Genomic DNA, 8504 nt, shown 5'->3' on the forward strand with positions numbered 1-8504 from the left:
AACACGCTGTCTTATCAACGGCCATAACGGTTATGTTGCACAAGACCAAGGATGGGAAGTAGTCCTAGTAAAACCAGAATGCATGACTTGTTTCTGGACGTATGAATTACGTGTCTTTATTGCCTTTGCTGAACGACTTGTGTACTAGCTAGAATTGTCTTCACAACTATCTTGTATCAAAGTTATTGTGTGCTATATTTCATGCTTTATGTAAAATAAGCGGTATTGTAAGTTTGTAAAATATTGTATAAAAGTTTGAACGCGAAATATTATTATAATCAGTTTTTCATATAGAATTGTAGTAGTTGAATTGTATATTAGCTACTAAGTATGAACTTAACGGGTAGGTACTACCCGAATTTAAACTTATAAAACGCTAATATGAAGAAAAAGCTTTTATAAATGAGTTCATATTATGCTACGAAATACTATTAACTACTCTTAATATTCTGTATGATTAACTTGTTCCATTTAACTATTTTGAAGGAAATGGCACCGACTACTCGACACACCGTGAATATGAATGAAGAGGAATTCCGTACTTTTCTAGCTTCAAACATAGCCGCAGTACAGGCTGCGCTACATACCAACAATAACCTTGGATCTAGCAGTACAGGAAATCGTGTAGGATGCACCTACAAAGAATTCACTGCCTGCAAACCTTTGGAATTTGATGGAACCGAAGGACCGATCGGATTGAAACGGTGGACCGAGAAGGTTGAATCGGTGTTTGCCATAAGTAAGTGTACGGAAGAGGACAAAGTGAAGTACGCTACGCATACCTTCACAGGTTCTGCGTTAACATGGTGGAATACCTATCTAGAGCAAGTGGGACAAGATGATGCGTACGCACTACCGTGGTCAGCATTCAAGCACTTGATGAACGAGAAGTACCGTCCCAGAACCGAGGTCAATAAGCTCAAGACAGAACTTAGAGGGTTACGAACCCAAGGATTTGATATTACCACGTACGAAAGACGATTCACAGAATTGTGCCTATTGTGTCCGGGAGCATTCGAAGATGAGGAAGAGAAGATCGACGCGTTTGTGAAAGGATTACCGGAAAGAATCCAAGAAGATATAAGTTCACACGAGCCCGCCTCCATACAACAGGCATGTAGAATGGCTCACAAACTAGTGAACCAGATTGAAGAAAGAATTTAAGAACAGACTGCTGAAGAGGCCAATGTGAAGCAAGTCAAAAGAAAGTGGGAGGAAAACGGTGATAAGAATCACCAATACAACAACAACAGCAATTACAACAATAATCGCAACAATTATCCCAACAATCGCAACATCAATCGCAACTACAACAAACGGCCCAACAACAACAACAACAACAACAACAACAACAACAACAGCAACTACAACAATCATCCCAACAACAATAATAACCGCAACAACAACAACAATCAGAAGCAGCTATGCCAAAGGTGTGAAAAGAATCACTCGGGGTTCTGCACCAAATTTTGCAACAAGTGTAAAAGAAATGGTCATAGCGCGGCGAAGTGTGAGGTCTACGGACCAGGGGTTAATAGAACGAAAGGAACAAATGGTGTCGGAACGAGTAATGGCGGAGCAAGTAGTGTCGGAGCAAGTTATGCCAATGTAGTTTGTTATAAATGTGGAAAACCAGGCCACATTATTAGAAATTGCCCGAACCAGGAGAACACGAATGGACAAGGCCGTGGAAGAGTTTTCAATATTAATGCGGTAGAGGCACAGGAAGACCCGGAGCTTGTTACGGGTACGTTTCTTATTGACAATAAATCTGCTTACGTTTTATTTGATTCGGGTGCGGATAGAAGCTATATGAGTAGAGATTTTTGTGCTAAATTAAGTTGTCCATTGACGCCTTTGGATAGTAAATTTTTACTCGAATTAGCAAATGGTAAATTAATTTCAGCAGATAATATATGTCGGAATCGAGAAATTAAACTGGTTAGCGAAACATTTAAGATTGATTTGATACCAGTAGAGTTAGGGAGTTTTGATGTGATAATCGGTATGGACTGGTTGAAAGAAGTGAAAGCGGAGATCGTTTGTTACAAAAATGCAATTCGCATTATACGAGAAAAAGGAAAACCCTTAATGGTGTACGGAGAAAAGGGCAACACGAAGCTACATCTTATTAGTAATTTGAAGGCACAAAAACTAATAAGAAAAGGTTGCTATGCTGTTCTAGCACACGTCGAGAAAGTACAAACTGAAGAAAAGAGCATCAATGATGTTCCCATTGCAAAAGAATTTCCCGATGTATTTCCGAAAGAATTACCGGGATTACCCCCACATCGATCCGTTGAATTTCAAATAGATCTTGTACCAGGAGCTGCACCAATAGCTCGTGCTCCTTACAGACTCGCACCCAGCGAGATGAAAGAACTGCAAAGCCAATTACAAGAACTTTTAGAGCGTGGTTTCATTCGACCAAGCACATCACCGTGGGGAGCTCCTGTTTTGTTTGTCAAGAAGAAAGATGGTACATTCAGGTTGTGTATCGACTACCGAGAGTTGAACAAACTTACCATCAAGAACCGCTACCCACTACCGAGAATCGACGACTTATTTGATCAACTACAAGGCTCGTCTGTTTATTCAAAGATTGACTTACGTTCCGGGTATCATCAAATGCGGGTGAAAGAAGATGATATTCCAAAGACTGCTTTCAGAACACGTTACGGTCATTACGAGTTTATGGTCATGCCGTTTGGTTTAACTAATGCACCAGCTGTGTTCATGGACCTTATGAACCGAGTGTGTGGACCATACCTTGACAAGTTTGTCATTGTTTTTATTGATGACATACTTATTTACTCAAAGAATGACCAAGAACACGGTGAACATTTGAGAAAGGTGTTAGAAGTATTGAGGAAGGAAGAATTGTACGCTAAGTTTTCAAAGTGTGCATTTTGGTTGGAAGAAGTTCAATTCCTCGGTCACATAGTGAACAAAGAAGGTATTAAGGTGGATCCGGCAAAGATAGAAACTGTTGAAAAGTGGGAAACCCCGAAAACTCCGAAACACATACGCCAGTTTTTAGGACTAGCTGGTTACTACAGAAGGTTCATCCAAGACTTTTCCAGAATAGCAAAACCCTTGACTGCATTAACGCATAAAGGGAAGAAATTTGAATGGAATGATGAACAAGAGAAAGCGTTTCAGTTATTGAAGAAAAAGCTAACTACGGCACCTATATTGTCATTGCCTGAAGGGAATGATGATTTTGTGATTTATTGTGATGCATCAAAGCAAGGTCTCGGTTGTGTATTAATGCAACGAACGAAGGTGATTGCTTATGCGTCTAGACAATTGAAGATTCACGAACAAAATTATACGACGCATGATTTGGAATTAGGCGCGGTTGTTTTTGCATTAAAGACTTGGAGGCACTACTTATATGGGGTCAAAAGTATTATATATACCGACCACAAAAGTCTTCAACACATATTTAATCAGAAACAACTGAATATGAGGCAGCGTAGGTGGATTGAATTATTGAATGATTACGACTTTGAGATTCGTTACCACCCGGGGAAGGCAAATGTGGTAGCCGATGCCTTGAGCAGGAAGGACAGAGAAACCATTCGAGCAAAATCTATGAATATAATGATTCATAATAACATTACTACTCAAATAAAGGAGGCGCAACAAGGAGTTTTAAAAGAGGGAAATTTAAAGGATGAAATACCCAAAGGATCGGAGAAGCATCTTAATATTCGGGAAGACGGAACCCGGTATAGGGCTGAAAGGATTTGGGTACCAAAATTTGGAGATATGAGAGAAATGGTACTTAGAGAAGCTCATAAAACCAGATACTCAATACATCCTGGAACGGGGAAGATGTACAAGGATCTCAAGAAACATTTTTGGTGGCCGGGTATGAAAGCCGATGTTGCTAAATATGTAGGAGAATGTTTGACGTGTTCTAAGGTCAAAGCTGAGCATCAGAAACCATCAGGTCTACTTCAACAACCCGAAATCCCGGAATGGAAATGGGAAAACATTACCATGGATTTCATCACTAAATTGCCAAGGACTGCAAGTGGTTTTGATACTATTTGGGTAATAGTTGATCGTCTCACCAAATCAGCACACTTCCTGCCAATAAGAGAAGATGATAAGATGGAGAAGTTAGCACGACTGTATTTGAAGGAAGTCGTCTCCAGACATGGAATACCAATCTCTATTATCTTTGATAGGGATGGCAGATTTATTTCAAGATTCTGGCAGACATTGCAGCAAGCATTAGGAACTCGTCTAGACATGAGTACTGCCTATCATCCACAAACTGATGGGCAGAGCGAAAGGATGATACAAACGCTTGAATACATGCTACGAGCATGTGTTATTGATTTCGGAAACAGTTGGGATCGACATCTACCGTTAGCAGAATTTTCCTACAACAACAGCTACCATTCAAGCATTGAGATGGCGCCGTTTGAAGCACTTTATGGTAGAAAGTGCAGGTCTCCGATTTGTTGGAGTGAAGTGGGGGATAGACAGATTACGGGTCCGGAGATTATACAAGAAACTACCGAGAAGATCATCCAAATTCAACAACGGTTGAAAACCGCCCAAAGTCGACAAAAGAGCTACGCTGACATTAAAAGAAAAGATATAGAATTTGAAATTGGAGAGATGGTCATGCTTAAAGTTTCACCTTGGAAAGGCGTTGTTCGATTTGGTAAACGAGGGAAATTAAATCCAAGGTATATTGGACCATTCAAGATTATTGATCGTGTCGGACCAGTAGCTTACCGACTTGAGTTACCTCAACAACTCGCGGCTGTACATAACACTTTCCACGTCTCGAATTTGAAGAAATGTTTTGCTAAAGAAGATCTCACTATTCCGTTAGATGAAATCCAAATCAACGAAAAACTCCAATTCATCGAAGAACCCGTCGAAATAATGGATCGTGAGGTTAAAAGACTTAAGCAAAACAAGATACCAATTGTTAAGGTTCGATGGAATGCTCGTAGAGGACCCGAGTTCACCTGGGAGCGTGAAGATCAGATGAAGAAGAAATACCCGCATCTATTTCCAGAAGATTCGTCAACACCTTCAACAGCTTAAAATTTCGGGACGAAATTTATTTAACGGGTAGGTACTGTAGTGACCCGAACTTTTCCATGTTTATATATATTAATTGAGATTGATGTTTACATGATTAAATGTTTCCAACATGTTAAGCAATCAAACTTGTTAAGACTTGATTAATTGAAATAGGTTTCATATAGACAATTGACCACCCAAGTTGACCGGTGATTCACGAACGTTAAAACTTGTAAAAAAACTATATGATGACATATATATGGTTATATATATAGTTAACATGATATTATGATAAGTAAACATATCATTAATTATATTAACAATGAACTACATATGTAAAAACAAGACTACTAACTTAATGATTTTGAAACGAGACATATATGTAACGTTTATCGTTGTAACGACATTTAATGTATATATATCATATTAAGAGATATTCGTACATCATAATATCATGATAATATAATAATTTAAAATCTCTTTTGTTATTATAAACATTGGGTTAACAACATTTAACAAGATCGTTAACCTAAAGGTTTCAAAACAACACTTACATGTAACGACTAACGATGACTTAACGACTCAGTTAAAATGTATATACATGTAGTGTTTTAATATGTATTTATACACTTTTGAAAGACTTCAATACACTTATCAAAATACTTCTACTTAACAAAAATGCTTACAATTACATTCTCGTTCAGTTTCATCAACAATTCTACTCGTATGCACCCGTATTCGTACTCGTACAATACACAGCTTTTAGATGTATGTACTATTGGTATATACACTCCAATGATCAGCTCTTAGCAGCCCATGTGAGTCACCTAACACATGTGGGAACCATCATTTGGCAACTAGCATGAAATATCTCATAAAATTACAAAAATATGAGTAATCATTCATGACTTATTTACATGAAAACAAAATTACATATCCTTTATATCTAATCCATACACCAACGACCAAAAATACCTACAAACACTTTCATTCTTCAATTTTCTTCATCTAATTAATCTCTCTCAAGTTCTATCTTCAAGTTCTAAGTGTTCTTCATAAATTCCAAAAGTTCTAGTTTCATAAAATCAAGAATACTTTCAAGTTTGCTAGCTCACTTCCAATCTTGTAAGGTGATCATCCAACCTCAAGAAATCTTTGTTTCTTACAGTAGGTTATCATTCTAATACAAGGTAATAATCATATTCAAACTTTGGTTCAATTTCTATAACTATAACAATCTTATTTCAAGTGATGATCTTACTTGAACTTGTTTTCGTGTCATGATTCTGCTTCAAGAACTTCGAGCCATCCAAGGATCCATTGAAGCTAGATCCATTTTTCTCTTTTCCAGTAGGTTTATCCAAGGAAATTAAGGTAGTAATGATGTTCATAACATCATTCGATTCATACATATAAAGCTATCTTATTCGAAGGTTTAAACTTGTAATCACTAGAACATAGTTTAGTTAATTCTAAACTTGTTCGCAAACAAAAGTTAATCCTTCTAACTTGACTTTTAAAATCAACTAAACACATGTTCTATATCTATATGATATGCTAACTTAATGACTTAAAACCTGGAAACACGAAAAACACCGTAAAACCGGATTTACGCCGTCGTAGTAACACCGCGGGCTGTTTTGGGTTAGTTAATTAAAAACTATGATAAACTTTGATTTAAAAGTTGTTATTCTGAGAAAATGATTTTTATTATGAACATGAAACTATATCCAAAAATTATGGTTAAACTCAAGGTGGAAGTATGTTTTCTAAAATGGTCATCTAGACGTCGTTCTTTCGACTGAAATGACTACCTTTACAAAAACGACTTGTAACTTATTTTTCCGACTATAAACCTATAATTTTTCTGTTTAGATTCATAAAATAGAGTTCAATATGAAACCATAGCAATTTGATTCACTCAAAACGGATTTAAAATGAAGAAGTTATGGGTAAAACAAGATTAGATAATTTTTCTCATTTTAGCTACGTGAAAATTGGTAACAAATCTATTCCAACCATAACTTAATCAACTTGTATTATATATTATGTAATCTTGAGATACCATAGACACGTATACAATGTTTCGACCTATCATGTCGACACATCTATATATATTTCGGAACAACCATAGGCACTCTATATGTGAATGTTGGAGTTAGCTATACAGGGTTGAGGTTGATTCCAAAATATATATAGTTTGAGTTGTGATCAATACTGAGATACGTATACACTGGGTCGTGGATTGATTCAAGATAATATTTATCGATTTATTTCTGTACATCTAACTGTGGACAACTAGTTATAGGTTACTAACGAGGACAGCTGACTTAATAAACTTAAAACATCAAAATATATTAAAAGTGTTGTAAATATATTTTGAACATACTTTAATATATATGTATATATTGTTATAGGTTCGTGAATCAACAGTGGTCAAGTCTTACTTCCCGACGAAGTAAAAATCTGTGAAAGTGAGTTATAGTCCCACTTTTAAAATCTAATATTTTTGGGATGAGAATACATGCAGGTTTTATAAATGATTTACAAAATAGACACAAGTACGTGAAACTACATTCTATGGTTGAATTATCGAAATCGAATATGCCCCTTTTTATTAAGTCTGGTAATCTAAGAATTAGGGAACAGACACCCTAATTGACGCGAATCCTAAAGATAGATCTATTGGGCCTAACAAACCCCATCCAAAGTACCGGATGCTTTAGTACTTCGAAATTTATATCATATCCGAAGGGTGTCCCGGAATGATGGGGATATTCTTATATATGCATCTTGTTATTGTCGGTTACCAGGTGTTCACCATATGAATGATTTTTATCTCTATGTATGGGATGTGTATTGAAATATGAAATCTTGTGGTCTATTGTTACGATTTGATATATATAGGTTAAACCTATAACTCACCAACATTTTTGTTGACGTTTTAAGCATGTTTATTCTCAGGTGATTATTAAGAGCTTCCGCTGTCGCATACTTAAATAAGGACAAGATTTGGAGTCCATGCTTGTATGATATTGTGTAAAAACTGCATTCAAGAAACTTATTTTGTTGTAACATATTTGTATTGTAAACCATTATGTAATGGTCGTGTGTAAACAGGATATTTTAGATTATCATTATTTGATAATCTACGTAAAGCTTTTTAAACCTTTATTGATGAAATAAAGGTTATGGTTTGTTTAAAAATGAATGCAGTCTTTGAAAAAACGTCTCATATAGAGGTCAAAACCTCGCAACGAAATCAATTAATATGGAACGTTTTTAATCAATAAGAACGGGACATTTCATCATTCACCTTTAATCCGTTTTGGACATACTTTGACTCGTTGTAAAGCACTCATAAGAGGCTACAAAACCCACTATCTAGTCATTAATATATATGAAACAACCTAACCCGTGTTCCATACGATAATTTTTTTTTTAATAAT

Source organism: Rutidosis leptorrhynchoides, chromosome 3 (genome assembly GCF_046630445.1).
Source record: "Rutidosis leptorrhynchoides isolate AG116_Rl617_1_P2 chromosome 3, CSIRO_AGI_Rlap_v1, whole genome shotgun sequence".
NCBI lineage: Eukaryota > Viridiplantae > Streptophyta > Magnoliopsida > Asterales > Asteraceae > Rutidosis > Rutidosis leptorrhynchoides.